Source organism: Neofelis nebulosa, chromosome 4, assembly GCF_028018385.1.
Source record: "Neofelis nebulosa isolate mNeoNeb1 chromosome 4, mNeoNeb1.pri, whole genome shotgun sequence".
Lineage (NCBI taxonomy): Eukaryota > Metazoa > Chordata > Mammalia > Carnivora > Felidae > Neofelis > Neofelis nebulosa.
In genome coordinates this window covers 983,383-1,007,101 of record NC_080785.1, presented here as the reverse complement: position 1 = coordinate 1,007,101, position 23,719 = coordinate 983,383, and the positions used below count along the sequence as shown (strand labels likewise).

The 23,719-nt window shown below is 53.4% G+C and overlaps 1 protein-coding gene across 6 annotated transcripts in view; it reads right to left on the bottom strand.

Moving 5' to 3' along the window:
* The window catches only part of PTPRN2 (protein tyrosine phosphatase receptor type N2), an 831,667-nt gene that overhangs the window by 382,249 nt on the left and 425,699 nt on the right, over window positions 1-23,719 (bottom strand). The gene's annotated exons all lie outside the window — the stretch shown is intronic.

Below are 23,719 nucleotides of genomic sequence, written 5' to 3'. Positions count from 1 at the left end.
CTGAAAACTAACTCAGAACAAGTGAGCTCCTTGAAGAAAAGGGTCGTGATAATTATGGACAGTTGATTTTCGCAACCAGGGCACATCAAACAGAGGCCATCTTCTGGTCGAGGGAGACCAGACATGTCCTAGGAGTCTCATTTACTTAGTGCCCAGGTGACTAGGAGGGGCACGGGGTGAGGACCTCTGTGGGGTGGGGGCACACTGGGTCCAGGCCACCCAGGGCCTCGGTCTCCTTGCTGCGCTGAAGGAAAGACAGGAGCTGCCCGCTAACTCTACGTGAAGCGTCCAAGTCTGGGCCCACAGAAGCAGTTCTGGAAGGGGTGTGGTCACATCTGGGGTCAGGTTTGCTTTTAAAACGCCCCTTTAAGAGCTTATGTTCGTTTTCCCATTTCTGTATTAACTGCCCCAATTCTGCGTAAGTTCAAGTCAAAATGCACAGACAGTAATCAAGAAACCAACCAGCAGCGAAGAAGAGTGGGTGAGAGCAGCGACCCGTCCGTCCCTCAGTCAGGCCCGCGTCCTTGTGGGGGCCCTAACTGGGGGCTTCCATCGGAGGTGACGGGTGGACGACTAACCTGGCTTTGGGGACCCTCCCAGAGCACACAGGCATACCAAGTCATTGCCATGCACGCCGTGCACGTATTACGATCTGTCAATGGTGCCTCAATAAATGTCTCTCCTGCCTCACACTTCAGCTTACTCGGCTATTTAAGACACTGGTTAAAAAGAGAACATCGGGCCACACCTGTGGAGCACACCCTGGTGTGCGTGGGTCTCCAGTGGCTTCTGGGGGAGACGTTGACTGCACTGCTTGACCCTCCTGACCCCTGAGCTGCAGACGCCCGGTGGGGCTGTGTCCCTCAGACCTTCCCCATCCGTCCCCACACCCTCTTTTTCTTCCAGAATGAGTGGGCTTGGTGGAGGACGGGCGTCTGCCCGTGACTGAGGCCCACACCGGAGATGCCGTCAGCAGTCAAGGGGCTGGGATGGGACCCACGACCACCGTGGAGGTGAATCAGCGTGGCGTGGCGACTTCTGACGTGGCTGATGAGGTTCCCAAGCCCTGCCTGGCCAGCGTCCTCAGGATTATGGGAGAAGCAGACGCTCGAAGGGGATTAGGAGTGGAGACAGGCATGGGGGGGAGGGGAGGGCGACTGTACGCACGCCAAGTCCAAGAGGAGGCCGCGAGGACTGACGGTGAGTAGGCTCACTCTCAACACACAGTTACCCTCCTTCCCCACCCTTGACCTCACTTCCTGCTGCGTCTTGGGGTGTGGGTGGCCATCGGTCTCGTTCTCCCCCTATCCCTCCACTGAGCCCAACTTCACATGGAAGGCTTTTCCTCCATTGACATCTGGTCAATCAGCTCCTTTCTCTCATGGTAATTAAATTCGCTCTGCAAACCTAAAATAATTCTCTCCTTGGGATTGCCACACTGAAAATTCTTGGCGGTGGTTCTTCCCCGCCGCTGTCACCTCTTTGCTAAGGCAAATGCGCTTAGCTCATTTACACTTTCCTGGCAAAAAAAAAAAAAAAAAATCCTCCAGCTTCTTAACTATTTCTGTGCTTTTCTCTAAATTTCCTCCAATTTGTTGACACCCTTTGGCTTCTCAGGTTTTAAATGCTTGTATTTACTTTGTCAGAACACAGCAGGTGTTAGGATAGAGCTGGATGGGATCCATGCCACAGTAATCACAACAGAAAACAAGTTTAAACAAACACCTTCAATGAAAACAGCAAGTAAGAAGGGAAATAAAGAGAGAAAGAAACTGAGATAATCGCCAGTGGACAAGACGAGAAACCTAACCAACGACGTTGGTCAAAACCAAGTACGTACATTAAAGAAAGAGAACTTAGGAAGTGCTTACGGGAAACCGGGGGACATATACTTGAAACTGATAGAGAAGGTAAACTCCCCGCCCCTACCCCAGTTCCTCGGTGGTGGGTCTTCAGAGGTTTTAAGTTAACACACACTCATTACACCGCTGTAGGTTCTGAACGCAAACCCTGGTCCTTAGAAGTCATTTCAAGTTCCATATTCTTGCTTCCCAAGGTGGTGGCTAATTTTTCATGTGAACTTTCAAAGGAATTGGGGTAGCCTTCGCCATTCAACTTGGTCACTGCGGCATGAAAACGGAGGCAAAATGTGCACGAGAGAGAACTATGTTGTAATCAGGGCTGAAAATAAAAGGGCATTTCCAGATAAATCACAATTTCATGTGAATACGAAATAATTTTTTAAGATAAGTATATTCTATGCAGAACCTGCCATTTGTCTGAAATTTAACTTAATTGGCGTCCTGTATTTTAATTTGCTAAATCTGGTGTCATGGGCTGAATCGTGTCCCCTGCCAACCCAAAATTCAAATGCTGAAGCCCTACACTCCGACATACCGGAACGTGACTGTACTTGGATATAGGGTCTCTGCAGAGGCGATTACGGTAAAATGAGGCGCTCAGAGCGGGCCCTGATCCGATACGACTGGTGTCCTCGTGAGCCGAGGAGACGTGGACACACAGAGAAAAGACCACGTGAGGACAGAGAAGAGGGAGGCCCACACGCCAAGGAGAGTGGCCTCAGGACAAGCCAGTGCTGACAACGCTGTGATTTTGGACGCCCGGCCTTCCGAGTTGTGAGAAAACAAGCTGCTCTTGGTCGGTCCACCCAGTCTGGCATCCTGTTACCGCAGCCCTGGCAAACACGTACTTCTGGTAACCTTATTTCCCATAAAACTTCATTTACGAGAGCAGGTGGCTGGTTCATGGGCCAGAATCTGCCAACCTCTGTTTTGAAGACGGTGTTGAAGCCCACGTGAGGTGATCTCGCCAGGTCCCCCGGAGGGCCGGGGGGTCTGTGCCCCCTGCCCTGGGCTGCGCGCCACCACGCACGGCAGCCCCGCGGGGCGGACGGGTCCCGGGAAGCCCGGAGAAGCGCCGGCAGACCCCGCGAGGGGAGTGCGCTCTGGCACGAACGCGCGTGATGCGACGGCGGGGGCTCCCTCTCGCCCCGTGCTCACTCCACGGGTGGCGACGCGCTTCCCGTGCCTCCCCGAACCCTGCCGTCCTCACGGCGCACCTCCTGTGCAAAGGCCTCTGTGGTGGGCCCTTAGGCGGGCGTGGTGTGAACCCAAGAAGCCCTCTCGCCTTCGTCCCATCGGCCCCTGAGGGCTTCAGTGAGCGGAGGGAGATGAAGCCAGCCTGCGAGGATCACCAAGGATTGGCACCCACGCCATCTGGCTTAAACGACTGTCACGGTTCAGATTTGCTTCCTGAGCACGCCCGGGGCAGGGATACTTATAAAAATGGGAAGATGGGGCGCCTGGGTGGCGCAGTCGGTTAAGCGTCCGACTTCAGCCAGGTCACGATCTCGCGGTCCGTGAGTTCGAGCCCCGCGTCAGGCTCTGGGCTGATGGCTCGGAGCCTGGAGCCTGTTTCTGATTCTGTGTCTCCCTCTCTCTCTGCCCCTCCCCCGTTCATGCTCTGTCTCTCTCTGTCCCAAAAATAAATAAAAAAAAAAAAAAAAAAAAAATGGGAAGAAAAAGTAGACCCACGGCCTGGACCTCAGGAGTGGTCTGGATGTTTGAAATCCTGACCCAGAGCTTTAGGTAGTAGGAGGCTAGGCCTTGGGGGTGATTAGGTCACGAGGATCGGGCTTCCTAAACGGGGCTGGTGCCCTTATGAGGAAGACCCCAGAGCGCCCTCTCCGGCCAGGTGAGGACACCGCGCCCCAGAAGAGGACCCTCGCCAGACCACGCTGCACCCCGTTCTCGAGCGTCCGGCCTCCGGAACACGAGCCTGTGCCAATAAGCCACCCATCTGTGGGGCCGTTACAGCAACCGAGTGGCCTGAGACGGAGCCTCGGTCGTCGCAAGCAGAGTTCCCACCCCCGGACCGTCCAATATCTTTGCCACCGCAGGGAGCGGATCAGAGGAGCCCACGGGCGGGAGTCTGGGCCCCCTCCGCCCCCCGGCATCCCCCACCTGTGGCGGACACAGCCTCTTTACCAGGCATCGACGGAAAGTTACCGAGGGCCCCCTCCCCTAATAAGTGAGAAATACAGCACAAACCACACTGTGATAAACTGAGGTCCGCCTGCCAAAGCAACGGCTGTCTTCCTGTGCCTCGTCATTGATGAACAGATTTTAAATACGCTCATCGCTGTGGAAAACTGTGCCCTGGTTCCTGAGGGCAGTTCTGACTCCCGTGTCCACGCCCGTGGCCCGGGCTGCTTGCAGATGCCTCGGAAGATCTCCTCTTCTCCTTTGGATGTGTGCATTTTTTTTAGTAACTAGCATTTCTTTTTACGTTTCTCTTAAATCGTTGTACTTTGAGACGACCCAGGTAGAGCCTTTCAAGCGCACAGGCCCTGTCCCCCTACTCACGCACTGAGGACAGCAGGGTGGCTCTCTTCTCCGGGGTGCGCCCCACCGCCCTGGCTCCGCACCAATGGATCGGAGCATTGCCCAGGCTGGGGGTGAGCGCAGGCCTCCTCAGAGCTGGCGCTCGGGGGGATGTGCGTTCTTGGCCTGAGCCTGTCTTGGAACGCTCGGCTCCCCAACCTCCACTCGCCACCGTCTTCCCCAAGTCACTCCTGGCACTCCCACACGCGTGTGCACAGGCGCGCACACACGCACCCAGCAAGGCAGCTGGCGCTTCGTATCTGGCAGATGTAACCCACAGCTCCAAACAGAACAGCTGAACGCTCGCGCCCAGTGGCATCTTCCGCTCCCCTTGGAGGGAAAGGGCCCTTCTCGTCTTTGCCAAAGCGCCCAAGTGCGCTCCCGCAAAGCCGGGCGGTGACGGGGTGCAGAACGCCTGCCGCCACTCGGCACTGACAGACCCGCGGAGCCTGGTCGGGGGCTCCGACTCGATCCGACTGGTCAGTCCGGGCAAACGACCGGTCATTTCCTTCCAAGAAGCAGATCAATGAAAGGGACAGCTGACTACACGGAGCAGCCCGCCCGGCTGAGACACCCCATCGGCTCCGTGGTTTAAAGGTTTCTGGTGAAACATACGCCTCTGATGCTCTTTAGTTGCCGAAAGATTGCCAGTGGCCCTTGAGAAGGCCGTGAGGACAGGACTCGGACCAGCGTCCGAGCAGCACGCAGACACGCCCTGCAGGCTGCTTCCTGCCCACCAGCATCTGCGAGCCAGGCCAGATGTGCCTCCTCAGGCGGATGGCAGGAAGACGCCCGGGGGAGCGCCCGCCTGTGTCCCAGGGAGTGCCTGCCTGTGAAGCAGAGGCTAAGGAGACTGTGACAAGTGGGTAACAGGAGGGCAGATGTCCTCAGGACCACAAGGGGGATGAGACCTCTTGCAGGGTCGAGGGCTGACGGGTCCCAGGGACCGATGCTCAGTGACCTGGCCACTCTCTGCACGTTCACCCAGGTGACTTTCCACCGCTTCCTTCATTCCTGCCGCTGCACTTAGACAAACGTTACACAGTAGGTGCTCAATAAACAACAGATGTTACCTACCAACAGAACGGGAACAGAGCAAGAACACAGAGCATTAGTGGGGTTTGGGCGCCACAGGGCACCTGCTTGCTCTGGTGGTGGCTGTGCGGCTTTGTGACTGTCCCATGAGACTACACGTCCTCCTCCCAGACAGTCGGGGTGACAGGGTGTGCAGTGACATGCCCCCCAGGGATGCAGTTCAGGGCCCTGTGTCTGCGGGCGGGAGGAAAGACGCACCCAGCCCTGGGTGGGGAGGGCGACCTCTGCGTGCAACAGAGGTCCGGCAGTTCGCAGCCCAGAGGAGAAAGCCGCAATTCCAGAAGAGGCAGAGGCGCCCCACCCACCCCGCACTGAGAGTCGTCAGCCTGGCAGGTTGGTGTGCAGAACAGCAGTGCAACCGGCCACACCCTCACCTGCCCCCTTACCTGACACCTGCCCGAAGAATATTTTTAATATTTAAGAAATGCAGGCAAAGATCCTTAAGGTACAATATGCTTGGATTGGCTTTTGTTCTCAACCCTCCCTTGAGAGAGTGCACCAGCCGCTTACTCCCCCGCAGACCTCAAGGCCGCTAGTCCCCCGTGGCCACCGCACTGGGAGATGGTGTCAGACTTTCAGACACCAAACCGTGCAGCCTGCAGACCCGCGTGTCCAGTCCAGCTGCAAGAACACAACTTACACAGCAAGTGTGGGCATCAAATAACCTCACTTACGCTGAAGTGCACACACACTCAGAGCCATCGGGAGGACGATGGCCTGTGTGTCTGTGTCCCCTACTCAGATGACCAGGGCAACAGCAGCAAGTAAGATTCAGAGGCAGAAATGTAAAACACCGAACGAAAACTAAAGTGCCCAGAAAAAAGGCTTCGCGGTGTGGCGCGGGGGCTCTGTTCGGCACCTGACACACAGATCGGAAGGGCCAGGCCACACAGACTAGCGGCCCGGGCCAGACAGTGCAGAGGGTCCGTAGCTTCTTTCGACTGTCCGGGTCTCATTTTTGCCTTCAGTCCCCTTTGTAACAGAGGTAGCGGTTGTTACTGACAATTAGCATGGTCTTCAGAGGCAGTTGCATTCGGAAGGGAGCAGCCCTCTCTGAGCCCTGCTCGGCTGCTGCGTGAACGCAGCTGTTTCTATACGCCAAGCACAGTGCACGCTGGGGTCTGTCGTGGCGGCACAGACAGTGATTTAGAGGAACCAGAGGGCTCGGGAGGGGGGAAGAAGCTTAGCAGGCTCTCACATGCCTATGTGCTATTTAGACATCATGGTTTTATCCGGAGCAGCGCCTATTTAGGGAAAGTTACAGAATCCGTATCCCTGCTAATGATATATTTCCCCAAATACTAATTTGTAAGTAAAACGCGAGGGATTTTGGAATTCATACGTCCACAAATTAAGGGAAAGTGGCCTGGTCTGGTCAACGTCTCCTTTGAAGCCTGATATGTGACAGGAAGCCAACGGAGGAGGGTGAGCTGGTGAGTAGACGGGTGGGGCTGGGACTCCCCTCAGACCCGGGCAGGACAGGCTCCCCAGACAGGTCCTGCGGGACTGAGCTGCCGTGGCCCCTGGTTAAAGGCCAAGACTCTCCGACAGCTTAGTATTGACGAAAATCCCTTCCTCACTCTTTTACTAAAAACCACAAACATAAACTTAGGTTTCCTTATGTTCACAGTTCTTACACCGCCATGAGCGAAAACAAATCTACAGTTAAAGACAAAACCAAGAGCCTATTTACCGTAAGCAGGTGTACGAGGACTGCAGGCCTGAAGAGGCAGCGAAATCACAACAAGTCACAGGGAGGATCACTGCCTGTTCTGTTCTTAACACCTGCCCTCACGTGGGCTGTCGGATGCTGTTGCCCACGGAACGCCCACCGACTCAGACATGCAGCATGCTGGGATGAAGGTCGTGTCACGTGTCCATCTTGTAGACTCTGTCCCAGGTTTCCACAAAGGGGCCCAACTGTCTTCCAGCGGGGCCCGTGCCACATGTAAGGAGCACCAGAAACCGTGTGCACGGTGGGCGGGACGGATCGCTGCCACCACCAAGCCCCACATCCGTGAGCGCGGGCCACGTTACGACATGTGACAAACAGCCCCAGCGACGGCCGCGGTCGTTACGCTTATGCTGATCCTTTTGACTTTCTGACCCAATTGGCCGTGGAAACCAACTATTTTCACCCTCAAATATTCCCTGTGTCCGTGTGTCCACGGCTCCGGTTCCAGCGCTAGTCCGGGCTCGCATCTGTGCCCCCCGGGGTCACTGGTCTCCCGCTATGGGTCTCCTGCCTGGCTTCTCCTTTTCTAGCCCCACCCTTCCCTTCTTCGCCCCCAAGACACCACGGAAGGGCCTCTGAAAATGGAATGCTGGTGGCGCTTCCCGGCACAGAACCTGCTGGTCGCTCCGTCTGCTCACCGGGTCACACAAACCTCACAGACACGGGGCACGAGGCGGGCGTGAGCAGGCCCCTCCCCACACGTGTGCTTCCTGCAGAAGTCACCCCCAAAGGCCCGTGCCAGCTCCTCGGCGCCTGGAGCACACGGGACCCCCTCTGACCCAACCCCGTCTCCACTGTTGAGACCTTCCTGAGCACCTCTGCACCCCCTCCCGGAAGGGCAGTCCTAATATTGTCCCCGGGGCCCCCACTGCAGCTGCGTTAACGTGGCTGCTCGGCCTTCTCCACCCATTTACCTAGTTAGCTTCCCTGTCCGGCTTCTGCCATGTGACGTCTGTGTGTTTAGCACTTAACTTGCGGGACCCACACTTAGGGGTTATGCTTTCAGGAGGGGCGATGTGGGTGACGGTGGTCTGCCGTCCATGGGCGCTCGTGCTTTCTCTCTTCACCGCCCCTCAACCAGACATGCCCAGGTCCCGGGTCCCTGAACAAGCGGTCTTCTGCCCCAACCACACCAAGGCGACGGAAGCAAGCCCTGGGAGGAAAACTCTCAGCTGGCGACCAGGACAGCTAATTACCGGGGGCCAGCAGCTGCCCCGTGGCTGCCACAGCACCACGGGACTGATCTGGGGTCACCAGACCCCATCTGAACTGCTCCTGGTCAGCCCTAGGGAGCCGCACCACACTGCAGAGAAATGTGAGCATCTCGGAATAGAAGGAACCTGAGAAGCCCGTTCATCAACTGACTCCACTTCAAAATAAGGAAAAGCAAGGGCGTCTGCGGGCTCAGTCTGTTCAGCATCCAACTTTTGGTCTCAGCTCAGGTCCTGATCGTAGGTTCATGAGTTCAAGCCCCACATTGGGCTCCATGCTGAATGTGAAGTGTAGAGCCTACTTAAAAATAATACTGGAGGGGAACTCTATTAAAATGAAATTACGGGGCACTATTTCAACAAATAAAAGGTGAAAGGCCACGTGTTCATTAAACCTCAGCAGGACGGGGTGGGGGGTGTGCAAATGTGGAAGGTCTCTGAGGCTTTATGTGGCTGCCTCCACCCTGTCCCGCCTCCACCCCAGTGCAAGGACACCCGGGGTTCCCGGGACATGACACGAGAGCTGTCAGCCTTGCTTAAATTCTGAGTTTCAGAGGTGAGGAAACAGGTTCAGAAACTTTAACGAGAACTTTGGGACAGCTACAATGAGAACACACAGACTCCCTCATCACCATCTGGTGACTTCCTACCTGGCTAAGATCTCTCCCATTGCCTCCCTTGTGGTTATCCCCATATTTCCACAGTTGTTTTGGTTACTCCCTAAACCTTTCTTGTAAGGCAACCAGACACATTTTTTAAAAATAGTATTTTGAAACCAAGGTTGTGAAGTGCGTTTCTCCAAAAAAGCAGATGTTGCTGTTACTGTGAAATACATCATAAGTGACTGCAGCCCGCAACACAAAAACCATAATTTCATTATTACACAGGAAATAAATCCTACACCAAGATAACCACCTAGGATGTCCTACCTCATCACCCAGGATGTGCTAACCATCTGGAATGTCCTAACCACCAGGAATGTCCTAAACCACAAAGGATGTCCTAACCCCCAGGGATGTCCTAACCACCAGGGATATCCTAACCACCAGGAATGTCCTAACCACCAGGGATGTCCTAACCACCAGGGATGTCCTAACCACCAGGGATGTCCTAACCACCAGGGATGTCCTAACCACCAGGGATGTCCTAACCACCAGGAATGTCCTAACCATGAGGATGTCCTAACCACCAGGGGTGTCCTAACCATGAGGATGTCCTAACCACCAGGGATGTCCTAAACCACCAGTGATGTCCTAACCACCAGGGATGTCCTAACCACCAGGGATGTCCTAACCACCAGGGATGTCAACCATGAGGGATGTCCTAACCACCAGGGATGTCCTAACGACCAGGAATGTCCTAACCATGAGGATGTCCTAACCACCAGGGATGTCCTAACCACCAGGGATGTCCTAACCACCAGGGATGTCCTAACCCCAGGGATGTCAACCATGAGGGATGTCCTAACCACCAGGGATGTCCTAAACCACCAGGGATGTCCTAACCACCAGGGATGTCCTAATCACCAGGAATGTCCTAACCACCAGGGATGTCAACCATGAGGGATGTCTTAACCACCAGCAATGTCCTAACCACCAGGGATGTCCTAAACCACCAGGGATGTCCTAACCACCAGGGATGTCAACCATGAGGGATGTCTTAACCACCAGCAATGTCCTAACCACCAGGGATGTCCTAAACCACCAGGGATGTCCTAACCACCAGGGATGTCAACCATGAGGGATGTCCTAACCACCAGGGATGTCCTAACCACCAGGGATGTCCTAACCACCAGGGATGTCAACCATGAGGGATGTCCTAACCACCAGGGATGTCCTAACCACCAGGGATGTCCTAACCACCAGGGATGTCCTAACCCCAGGGGTGTCAACCATGAGGGATGTCCTAACCACCAGGGATGTCCTAAATCACCAGGGATGTCCTAACCACCAGGGATGTCCTAACCACCAGGGATGTCAACCACGAGGGATGTCCTAACCACCAGGGATGTCCTAAACCACCAGGGATGTCCTAACCATCAGGGATGTCCTAACCACCAGGGATGTCAACCATGAGGGATGTCCTAACCACCAGGGATGTCCTAACCACCAGGGATGTCAACCACGAGGGATGTCCTAACCACCAGGGATGTCCTAAACCACCAGGGATGTCCTACCCACCAGGGATGTCCTAACCACCAGGGATGTCCTAACCACCAGGGATGTCCTAACCATCAGGGATGTCCTAACCACCAGGATGTCAACCATGAGGGATGTCCTAACTACCAGGGATGTCCTAACCACCAGGAATGTCCTAACCACGAGGGATGTCCTAAACCACAAGGGATGTCCTAACCACCAGGGATGTCCTAACCACCAGGGATGTCAACCATGAGGGATGTCCTAACCACCATGGATGTCCTAAACCACCAGGGATGTCCTAATCACCAGGAATGTCCTAACCACCAGGGATGTCAACCATGAGGGATGTCTTAACCACCAGCGATGTCCTAACCACCAGGGATGTCCTAACCACCAGGGATGTCAACCATGAGGGATGTCCTAACCACCAGGGATGTCCTAACCACCAGGGATGTCCTAAACTACCAGGGATGTCCTAACCACCAGGGATGTCAACCATGAGGGATGTCCTAACCACCAGCGATGTCCTAACCACCAGGGATGTCCTAACCACCAGGGATGTCCTAACCACCAGGGATGTCCTAACCACCCAGAGATATCTTAACCACACAAAGATGTCCTAAGCACTGAAGATGTCCTAATCACTAGAGTTGTCCTAACACCCTAGGAATGTTCTAGCTGCTAGGGATGTTCAGCACATACATAAGTCATCTAAAGAGTCAGATGTGACAGCACCCATAAAATCAGGAGGAGGCTGGTGTGGCCACGGTCAGGATGAAAACCTCCCATGCTGCCCTCTGTGCAGTAGACACCAGAGATTACATTTCTGAGCTGGTTAGATCCAGGGCAGCATCAAAAAGCCCCAACTTTCCTGCAGTCCTAAGATTGGAGGCTTCACTTATATTTTATTTTAAAAGTGTAAAATAAACAAAGAACATATCCAATTTGAGCTTCAGACAGAGAACATATTTAGAAATAACTAGTGTATCCAAAAAACATGGCTGAATGAAAGAGTCCACGTAGAACTAGAGACCCCTCCTTCCTCCCCGGGTTCGAGTCCCATCGTGCCAGCCGGTATGACCACCAGCGAGTTCCTCCCCGGGTTCGAGTCCCATCGTGCCAGCCGGTGTGACCACCAGCGAGTTCCTCCCTGGGTTAGAATCCCATCGGACCAGCCGGTGTAACCACCAGCTAGTTCCTCCCCGGGTTAGAATCCCATCGGACCAGCCGGTGTAACCACCAGCTAGTTCCTCCCCGGGTTAGAATCCCATCGGACCAGCCGACGTGGCCACCAGCTAGTTCCTCCCCGGGTTAGAATCCCATCAGACCAGCCGGCGTGGCCACCAGCGAGTTCCTCCCCGGGTTAGAATCCCATCAGACCAGCCGGTGTAACCACCAGCTAGTTCCTCCCCGGGTTCGAGTCCCATTGTGCCAGCCGGTATGACCACCAGCGAGTTCCTCCCCGGGTTAGAATCCCATCAGACCAGCCAGTGTAACCACCAGCTAGTTCCTCCCCGGGTTAGAATCCCATCGGACCAGCCGGTGTAACCACCAGCTAGTTCCTCCCCGGGTTCGAGTCCCATCGTGCCAGCCGGTATGACCACCAGCGAGTTCCTCCCCGGGTTAGAATCCCATCAGACCAGCCGGTGTAACCACCAGCTAGTTCCTCCCCGGGTTAGAATCCCATCGGACCAGCCGGTGTAACCACCAGCTAGTTCCTCCCCGGGTTCGAGTCCCATCGTGCCAGCCGGTATGACCACCAGCGAGTTCCTCCCCGGGTTAGAATCCCATCAGACCAGCCGGTGTAACCACCAGCTAGTTCCTCCCCGGGTTAGAATCCCATCGGACCAGCCGGTGTAACCACCAGCTAGTTCCTCCCCGGGTTAGAATCCCATCGGACCAGCCGGTGTAACCACCAGCTAGTTCCTCCCCGGGTTAGAATCCCATCGGACCAGCCGGTGTAACCACCAGCTAGTTCCTCCCCGGGTTAGAATCCCATCGGACCAGCCGGTGTAACCACCAGCTAGTTCCTCCCGGGTTAGAATCCCATCGGACCAGCCGGTGTAACCACCAGCTAGTTCCTCCCCGGGTTAGAATCCCATCGGACCAGCCGGTGTAACCACCAGCTAGTTCCTCCCAGGGTTAGAATCCCATCGGACCAGCCGGTGTAACCACCAGCTAGTTCCTCCCCGGGTTAGAATCCCATTGGACCAGCCGGTGTAACCACCAGGTAGTTCCTCCCCGGGTTAGAATCCCATCGGACCAGCCGGCGTGGCCACCTGGTAACTCCTCCCCGGGTTCGAGTCCCATCGTGCCAGCCGATATGACCACCAGCTACTTCCTCCTAGCGTTGCAGTCCCCGGGGCACCTGCTGGTGTGGCCATCTGCACTTCCCCATTGAATGTTAGGATCCAACACCAGCTGGCCTGGCATCCCTCAGTCTCCTCCTAGTGTTCGAGTCCCCAGGACAACAGCTGGTCTCCCCACCCAGCCATCTTCTCTCCTGGTCAGATGAAAATTCTCTGAACCTTTCTACAGCTAATAACCCCATGAGAACATCTGCCATTTCTGGGTTTTTTCCTGAAGTCTCTGGGGATCAGGTTTTGTTGGTACACTATTTTGAAGGAGTGAATCTTGCAAGACCTACATGAAAAAAAACAGGTGAAAAATCTGTTTGAGGGAGAAAGGAGGGGGCAAAAGAAGGAGGCAAAAAAATCGAAAACTAAGAGATGGGAAGAGGGAGCTGAAAGGGAGGCAGCACCAGGACCCATGGGTTCTTTGTCCCAAACCCTTGGAGAAAGCCGTTCTGACAAGAGAGAGAAGAAGAAAACAGGGAAGGAGACAGGAAAACAGAATACCTGCCCAGCCTACAAACAGGAGACCATGAGGAATAGGATGGAAATTAAAACAAGAAAGAGAGAAGCGAGTTCAGTTAACCGACGTTCACTACGGGACAAAAGACTGGTGTTTTGCAAGGAAAAGACAATTTTGAACAGCAGCCTTGGGAGGAACGCCCCCCACTCGTGACGCACCGACGGAGGGGCCGTTCTGTCCCCAGAGCCGTGTGTCCGGCCCAAAGGCCGGCACCTGCGACGGAGACCGCCCTGCACGGAGCGAGGGGCAGTGGTCAGCCAGCAGACGCCAGCTTCGAGTGAGCACCCCGTAGGGCAGGAGTGCAAACACCACGAAAGGGGAGTGAGCACAGAGCATAAGAAGCAAGCCACATCTTCCTTTCTGCTTCAGGGACCAGGACCTCCGGAAGGGGCGAGGGCCACAGCCAAGCCACCACTGCAACAAAGACTGCCTGCTGAAAAGCAACGAACCTGGCAAAAACAGCCATCTTCACGTCCAAACCAGATCACTGGGCTGCTAACTCGATTAGTCGACCAGTCCTCACCTCTGAAGAGCACTCAAAAGTGCTCCAGCAGAGTGCTCGTCGACGATCTTGACACAGCACTGCCCACCACGTCTCAGGAGGCAGATCACTGGTACCTACTGTCCTGCCTTCTCCGTGAGGGCTAATCGCGTGACTCTCCTCCTCGAAACAGCCCCCATGAGAACCCCAAGGAGACAGACAGACACATCTCTCAACATGAGAACTCCTAAATTCTGAAGGCTCCCTGTGGCCTCACAGAAAGACGCTGGGTCTTTATCCCCGTTACCAGACACAGAGCTCCTACAACCCTCGGGTCCCTTGAGTGATGAGGATGATAAGGGCATCTCTGTTCTGACAAGGTGACCTCAGGGACCCCTGATGGCTTTAGGGTAGAACTGGTCACCACAACACAGAACCTTGATCAGAGGCCTCGAACTTCTAGCCCCAACCCTCACTCCAGGGTGGGGAAGGGGCTGGAGACTGAGTTAATAACCAATAGCTGATGATTTAAAAAAAATGTTTTAATGTTTATTTATTTTTGGGAGACGGAGAGACAGAGTCGGGGAGGGGCAGAGAGAGAGGGAGACACAGAATCCGAAGCAGGTTCCAGGCTCTGAGCCGTCAGCACAGAACCGGACGCAGGGCTCGAACCCACGAAGCGCAGGATCATGACCTGGGGCAAAGTCGGACACTCAAGCGACTGAGACTCCCAGGCGGTCCATCAATAATAGCCAATGATTTAATTAATCGTGCCATAGGAACGGAGCCTCCGTAAAAACCTCTCAACGGCAGGGTTCAGAGAGCTTCCGGGTCGGGCAGCACCCGGAGGTGCGGGGCGGCTGGTGCACCTGCAGGGCGCGGGGAAGCTCTGCCCCCACCCCGACCCCTGGCCCGTGCGTCTCCTCCGTCCGGTGCTCCTGAGCTGGACCCTCTGTCACAAGCAGGTAATCTGGTAAGCACGCTGTTTCCCAGACTTCCGTGAGCCTCTCTAGCAAATCACTGAGCCAGAGGAGGGCGTCCAGAGAACGTCCGAATAACAGCCAGCTGCTCAGAAGCAGGGGGGCCCGGACTTGCGGCTGCCATCTCAAATGCGGGATGGTCCCGTGGGACTGAGCCCCCCACGTGTGGGGCCTGTGTGAACTCCAGGCAGTGAGGGTCAGAGTGAATTGGTGTCACTGAAGCAGAGGTGGAGAAGCAGTATCGGACAGAGTGCCACGTACAGCCGAGCGTGAAGACGAGACCCTCCCTGAGAAGAGAGGGGAGCGCATGCCCACCCCTACGTCCAGCCACCCTCAGCGAGCAGCTCCCTGTGTCCACCCAGCAGTTAGAAATAATCAGACCATGCATTTCTCCTCCCCACTCCCCCCAAAGCAGAAAAGCAGCTGATAAAAATGGGGGGAACATTTTATCTGTAAGCCTGAATTAATACACCAATTTCAAATATAACCAAAGACACGTAGAGATGTGAATGATAGGATCCTGAGTCACGCCGGAAGAAACACTTCCCTGAACACAGCGATACCCAGTGGGATTACGGCTGGAGGAGCCCATGGCGGCAGGCTCAGAGGTAGGACCTCCACGAGGAAATTCTACCTTCTAGTGGAGGCCAGCTCCTTTTTCACGGCAGACAGTACAGAAATTAGTTCCCCAAGAGGCAAGTCACGTAAGCTGGACAGACTTGAGGAGCATGGGAGACACGTGAGAGACAGCGTCACTTGTGTCCCTCCCGTGGCTGCTGAGCCGGGCCCGAAGCCGCCGTTCCCGTCAACCTGCCTCCGCCGGGAAGCAGGACGCTTCCAGAAGTGATCAAGTTAAAATGAGGTCATCAGGGTGGGCCTAATGCAGTATGACTAATGTCCTCATAAAAACGGCAGACAGGGACACACAGGGAAGACGGCCGCGTGAAGACAGGCGCACTGAGGAGACGCACCCACAAAAAAGACCCCAAGCACCACCAGCAGCATGAAAAGCTGGTGGAGTCTAGGAAGGACCCTCCCCTGAATGCTGCTGAGCCCCTGGTTGCGGACTTCCAGGCTCCGGAAGCGTGAGACCGTCCGCCGGGGCTGCGCTCGGCCCCCCCCCCGGGATGTCGCCCTGAGTCCCGTCCCGGTGCCCCCGGGAGCCCGGCCCAGCCTCTCAGCCCTCCTGACCCAGCACTGCCGTGCGGGCCGGCAGGGGGCGCCCCCAGGCTCTTCCCCAAGACCTTCTCGCGTTCTGGCTCGAAGTCACCCTTTGCCACCTTGTGCTCACTGAACTGGAGATGGAAGAGAAGGAAATAACGCCTTCAAGTAGTCTGCAACAGACACTGACGACCCACAGATAACGTCGAATTCGACAGGCCGCGGTGGAGGGAGCCGAAACGCCACAGCTCTGTCAGCCGGGCCGCTGCCGTCTTTAATACATTCCGGGTTTTCCAAACTCAGTATCAGAACCACGTGTCTGTCCTAGCGGACTCTGTCTGATGACGGACCGCCTTGATCTTGGAGTGATGGAAACGTCAGTGCTGAGGCGATAAATTTCACATGACACCTGTCTGATTGTTTTCTGGCATTCCTGCGCTTCCTGGGTTCCCTCAGTCGGCACTTGGGGTCCATTTTGCTTTCAAAGAAGGCCAGGTCTCACCAAAGGCAGAGCAACAAACAGTAAAAAGGCAGGAATGCCCTGAATTTTAGCAAGACCATCATCTATAACCAGCGTGTCTGTGCCAAACGCTGTCACTCCACACAGTGAGAAGCCCTCTCAGCTGCCTTATGTTTCTCTTTAAAATAGAGACATATAGTGATAATGCTTATTCGGGAATTGGGAAATTAATGCCTTTTCTGACTTTAGAAAAAGATACACGAAGGGCAAGCAAAGGAGATTTTCTATGAATAGTTTTCTCACGCCAACTTTCCAAAAGGTATTTTCATCTTCAGTGGATGTTACTATCCATTTGTTTAAAAAAGAAAAAAAGCAAAGGAAAAAGGTCAGGAGCCACTAAACAAAGTGACACATAAAGCCAGAAAACAATTTAAATCATTCAGCAGGAAAGGGGGGCAGAAATCGGGAGGTGAGCTGTTTACCGTACGGTATTTAAAATGTGTTAATTATCGTCGGAGTAAAACTACAAAAGAGAGAGTCTGCTTTGAAGCTGGAGGCTCCGAAGGCCACAGAACCCTTTGAAGTCTCTCCGTTTCCTTTGTTTCCTACTCTTGATTCAGGAGGACGCTCCGAGCAGCCGGGCTCTCACTTTCAAGGGACCTTTGGCTGTTTTCTGCAGCACGCTGAGTGGGAAGGTCTCCCGTTCCAGCCTTCGCGCCCACCCGTGAGCCCGGAGCCGGGGCCCCACGCGGAAGGGGCCTGTCTCCGCCCGCTGGCTCTGGACCAGCCCCCCACCCGGCTCCAGGGAGCAGAGTGTCTGTACTCAGGGCTCCACCCTGGGGCCTAGGACGACTTTGCGGGAAGAGCAGAGGCCAGTGGGAAGGGGAGGCCGGCGCTCTGATGAAGGTCGGGTACTCTCCTCCGGGACCACGGCAGTGAGAGTTCCATCCCCCCGTCCCTCCCGGGGCAGAGATGCTGCTCTCGGCTCTGCTCCGGCAGCTCTCCTGGCAGAGTGTGGTTTGACACCCCACGCCCCACGGAAGCACCTGCTGTGCTGGCCTAGAGGGGACCCAGGGAGAGCCCAAGGCGCACTGTGGCAGACATCATCCCTCGCCACACTTTCACAGGGTGAGACCTCACCACTGTTCATGAGAAAAGTGGTCCCCATGGGACACACCCCAAGCTCAGGCAGGAAATCGCATTCTACGTACACATTAAATGATGAGGCCGTGTAACAGGTGACTTTTCTCAGCCCCAAGAAGGTGAGAGCCGGCAACGTTTATAATCTGCTTATTTATATACGTATCAAATGTAGCTCTGTGTATCAATTAACCAAACGTTATATGTTAATTGTATCTTTCAAACAAGGCCCTGTAAGTGCCTACAGTTGCAAATATTTACTAAAATAATCCTTCCAAAACTGTCTTTTGGACACTGGACAAGGCACACGGATCACCGACAAGTAGGGCCTGTCCTGTCCCTTAAACAGGTGGTAATCCCGTGGCTGATTTTCCCTGGAGAATCAGAAGCGTAGCAAGAATACTGGCACAACGCGGGGGCGCCTGGGTGGCTCAGTCGGTCGAGCATCCGACTTCGGCTCAGGTCATGATCTCACGGTTCATGAGTTTGAGCCCCGTGTCAGGCCCTGCGCTGACAGCTCAGCCTGGAGCCTGCTTCGGATTCTGTGTCTCCCCCTCTCTCCGCCCCTCCCCTGCTTGTGCTCTCTCTGTGTCTCTCAAAAAAATGAAGAAATGTTAAAGAAAACAATTTTTTTAAAAAAAGAATACTGGCAGGATGTAAAAGTCAAAGTTACAAGTGTCCAGGTGCTGAGGTCACCTCAAATCTAACTCAAGGAGCCGTAATTATTTCCGGGAAAAAAGTAGTAAAAAAAGCAAGTCTCCAGTTCCATCACTGGGGGGACAGTGGCAAATCAGGCAACCCAATCAGCATAGTGTATTTACAATTTCTGTTTAGGCCAGTTAGCCGTAAGCACATTTGTGTGTGTGCAGCTGTGTGGGTCTCAGAGCTAAAGTCCGGAGGGAGGCAGGGCCACGTCAGAGTACAGGAGGAGGGTCTCTAGTGAGCAACCCTTCAGTCCGGAAACACGAATTCAAAAGTGGTAAAGGCAGCTTGTACAGAGCACACAGGGTGTACGCGGCATTGGGTATGTGTCAGAAGTAGCTTGGGCCTGGTGAGGGTCAGACCGGGCAAGCTGAGGGCAAAGGGCACTCCACACAGTGGACACAGATTCACGGAGAACAGGCACGGGCAGGGCTCGCCCACCTGCCCCCACGGCGGAGCGAGACAGTGGGGCTGGGGGGACCACACTCCGTGTGGAAGGGGGAACGGTGAGCGATCGTCTCCTGTGCTCTGCCACGAGGGGCTCCTGCGGGGTTGAGAGACATGAGCGGCCATCCTCATTGCTACGTCCTGCAGAGGAAGGAGACTTCTAGAAGCAGGGTTTCCGGATGTGTCCATCAGGTCGCTCACTGATGCGATCGGCCAACTACCACCTTCAGTGTTGTGGTCCAGGGAACAGGATTCTGGTCTGGAGGTGGGGACGGTTCTGGGCCAGAGGCAGGAGTCTGAGAGACAGGAGCCTCGGGGCCCGGGCCCCAGGCGGGCCCGGCGTGGGCTGGGAGCCCCGTGCTCACCTCTGGGGACGGAGGGAGGAGAGACAGGAGGGGCCAGAAAATCAGCAGTTCAGTCCTGCCGGTGGTTTGCACCTCATCCCGCTTTTGTCCCCGTTCCTGGGAGGAAGCCTCTAAATCCCCAGGATTCCTGCTGGCAATAAGAGAGTCTGTGCCATTCCCGGTGGCCCACAGCCACCTTGGACCTTGGACCACGCCTGGTGGCCGGTGCTAATGAGGCGGCTCGGGATGGGGGCTGGCACTCCAGAGAGGCCAGTCATGAGACGGAGGCTGAGCCACGCGGTGACAGCCTGACCCCTGGACACCGTGTTCACCCCCCAGCCACGGATCGATCGATCGTGCCCACGTAACGAAACCAATGAAGACTCTGGACGTCGGGTTCAGGTGACGTCCCCGGGGGCAGGACTCTGTGAGCCTTCCTGCGTCAACACTCTAGGAAAACGGTACGTCCTGGCTCCAGAGAGAGAGAGGACCCACCCAGACCTCATCCTGTGTGTCCCTTCCTTCAGTGGTCCCGGTTGGTAACAACACTGTGATCGTAGACAGAGCCTTCCTGCGTTCTGAGAGTCAGTCTAGTGCATTATCAGACCTGAGGGGAGACGTGGGAACCCCACATTTACAGGGCTGGTCAGGTGTGCAGAGGCCTGGGGACCCCCGTGCTTGCAGTGGATGTCTAAGCGAGGGCAGTCATGTGGGGGTGGCGTCCTCACCTGCCAAGTTTGGCAACTCTGGGTAGTTAGGGCCAGAATCGCACCCCAGCCCCTGCCGGGCTCCCATCTGTGATGTCTGGTGCGCAGACCGAGAGGCAGGGACCCAGAGACTCGGGGCAGGTGGTTGGATTCCTCGCCCCAGTACCGACACCCTCCTGAATAGAGCGAAGAGAGTCTGGGGTCACACCAGAGGCCGGGGGCTCTCGGGGGCTCTCGTGCTGGCAGCATTAAAGGCAGGCGTGGCTGCACAGGGCCGGCCAGCGTTCGGCAGCGTGGACGTCCACGTCCCTGGGGGCAGGCTGATGCGGGTACACACACAAACCCGCCTGCCAGTGAAAGTCCCACACAGGACTCTTGCCTGCTATCTAAGTTAAACACAATGCTATAATTGAAAGCAGGATCAATTAAGTAATTCTTCTTAAAACTATAGCTACTGTTTCTTTTGTACTGACTCAGAACACACGGCCTACCTGATACGTGTGAGTTCAGGAGAACGAGAAGTTAGAGATCAGACTGGAAAAATCTACGACATGCCACCGTCTTTATAAGCATCCGTGTGGCAAAATGTGTACTTTTAAATACTCTAATTTCATAATCAACAGGCACCCTACCTATAAGACTAGAGTCGAGAGGCCTCCAGACTGAGGCAAACACTAAAAACAACACGGACACGGAACGCACGGATACGCCAAATACAACGTAACAGACAAAGATTCTGATCCACAACCAAGCCTGAAAGGGAGGGAAGTCCCCAGATGCCCTGACCAGAGAGACGCAGGCCGGAACAGCAAGTGTGCGCTGAGAGGCTGGGGTGGGTGGGGTGTGCTCGGGTTGAGAGTGCGGGTCCTGACATCGGCACGGAAGCACGAGGCCCAGGGGCAGTGAGCCGGGCAGACTCCCCACGGCCCCCGCTGTAGGAAACAGGTCAGAACAACCCGTTCGTCCCTACTGTCTCTTCTTCATGCTCTGGATGGAAACCAAAACATCTCCCGTGAGAAAGAGAAACCTAGAGTGCATATCACACAGAGGTATCACATCCTAATACGATAAAACAGTCATATTCTTCGCATACTACTCCAACTGGAACCACTCCAACTTAAATCACTTTAAGGGAACATTTCCAACAATGAGCGTTTTTGGAACTTCCACATGATTCTCCTAAGAAAAAGAAAGGCATCAAAGATAAGCTCACAATAAAAAATTATAAATAATCCATAATGAAAAGGTTTTAGCAAAATTCAAAAGGATAAGGAAACAACAGAATTAACAGCATAGGAAATCAATACGGTGTAATAATCTGAGAGAGACGCTAACAGCGAAAATTAACGGAACGCAAAACAGTAAAGAGCACTGCAAACACACCAATGCCGGTTTCGTGAAGAGATGAGGACGGCAGGGAGACGGCCATCACGATCATCACGAAAGGAAACAGTAGAAACAGTAATGTCGGGGATGGAGGGGGGACAAGGCAGCACACGCAAAGGTTCACAGACACCAAACCACAGACCTGACTGGAAAACCTCAACAAGATGCCTGATTTTGAGGAGGAAAACACCAAAAACGCCAAAAGTGAATTGAAAAGAATAGAGCCTGACACCGGCATTCGTGGCCCTGCCCCTGCAGAAGCCCCGGGCCCAGCGGGCACACCCCTGCCTCCGGCAGGCGTCCACACCTGCAGGTGTGACTTATTTTATGAGGTTAGTATCACCTTGCTACTAAAACTGGACAAGAAAAATAAGTGAATTTCAATTCTCAAAAAAATGCTATCAAACTGAATCCAACAAAGGAAAACAAAACTTCATGACCAAAAAGGGTCTGTCCCAGAAAGGCAAAAACCTACATCAGAAAATCAACGTGGGGCACTTGAATGGCGCAGTCGGTTGAGCATCTGACTTGGGCTCAGGTCATGAGCTCACAGTTTGCGGGTTCGAGCCCCGTGTCGGGCTCTGTGCTGAGAGCTGGGAGTCTGGAGCCTGCTTCAGACTGTGTGTCTCCCTTTCTCTCTGGCCCTCCCTTGCTCACATGCTCGCTCTCTTTCTCTCTCTCTCTCTCTCTCTCAAAAATAAATAAATAAACATTAAAAAAAAAGAAAGAAAGAAAATCAATGTTATTTATTTTACTAAGAGATTAAAGGAAAGAAAACCCAAATAATATCTCAGAGATTCAAGAACAAGTATTTCACCCATTCAAAAAATTTTTTTAAGAAACTGCAAATTAACTTCCTTAATCCAATAAAGGTTATCTACTCAAGTCTTTCAGCAAAGATCATCTTTTGTCAAGATGAAATACTGAAAAATTTCTCTTCGAGTTTGACGAAAATACTGACACAACACTCCATCTCTCTAACGGTACATAGAATACTAGGTAGCTTTAAAAAAAGATACATGGGATTTGAAGAGAAGAAAACAGTTTGAAGCTGTCAGCATGCTTTCCTACATACAGAATCTGTGACCGAGCAGTTACAACTACTACGAATTTTCTTCAGAGATGGAAGACATAAGGTGAAAGCAAAAAACAATGTGTCTTTACATGAGCAACAACCAATTACAAAATAATACTCATCTCTTCCTTCTCTCTTTTTAAAAAAGTTAAGCTGTTCACCATCTCTCCAGCTTTATGGAGATATAATCGAAATATGACATTGTGTAAACGTAAGACACACGATGCGAGGGTGTGATTCACTATCCACTGTGAAATGATCACCACGTGAGATTAGTCAACGCATTTGTCACCTCACCCAGTTCCTGTTTTTGTGCGGTGAGAACATTTAAGATCTACTGTCTTTGCAATTTCCAAGCATATGACGCAGGATTATTAACTATAGCCCCCACACTGTACACTAGGTCCCCCAAACTTATTAATTCTATAACCGGAAGTCTGTACCCTCTGGCCAACATCTCCCCATTCCCAGGTGCCCACCCAGCCCCTGGCAACCACCATTTTCCTCTGTTTTATGAGTTTGGACTTCTTAGATTCCACATATAAGTGAAAATACATTGTATTTATCCTTCTCTGCTTGACTTATTTCATCTAGCATAGTGCCTTCAAACTTCATTTATGTTGTTGCAAATGCCAGATTTCCTTTTTTACGGCTGAGTAATATTCCATTGTGTTTATACGCCACACATATTTCTTTATCTGTTCACCCTTTAAACACACATTGAAGTTGCTTCCGTGTCTTGGCTGTTGTAAATACTGCTGTGATGAACACAGAGGTGAGCTGTCTCCTCAACATGGGGGTTTTGTTTCTTTTGGATAAATACCCAGAAGTGGGATTGGCTGGATCATATAGTAACTCTGTTTTTAAAATCTTGAAGAGCATCCATACTGTCTTCCATAATTATTGTACCAAATTAATTTGGCATTTTTAAATAACTAGAAATTAATTTAAAAAATAGTCCATTCCCATGTTACAGTGCTTCAAAAATTTTAACAAAATATTTTAAGAATTTTCTATAAAAATAATAAACGTCATTGGATGACAAAGGAATAACTAAATAAGTGGTAATAAAAAACTCACTATACCATGTAGTGGGTGGGAAACCCAATACTGGGCATATGCCAGCTCTGTCCAAACTAAGTTATATAATAAACAGAATTCCAGTTTAAAAAACTAACCTATCAAAATAAGTGAGGCAGAGAAAGATAAGTATCATATGATTTCAGTCTTATGTGGAATTTAAGAAACACAAAGGATGAATACAGGGGAAGGGAAGGAAAAATAAGATAAAAACAGGGACGCAAACATCAAAGCCTCTTAAATACGGAGAGCACACTGAGGGCCGCTGGAGGGGAGGTGGGGGTGGGGGAATGGGCT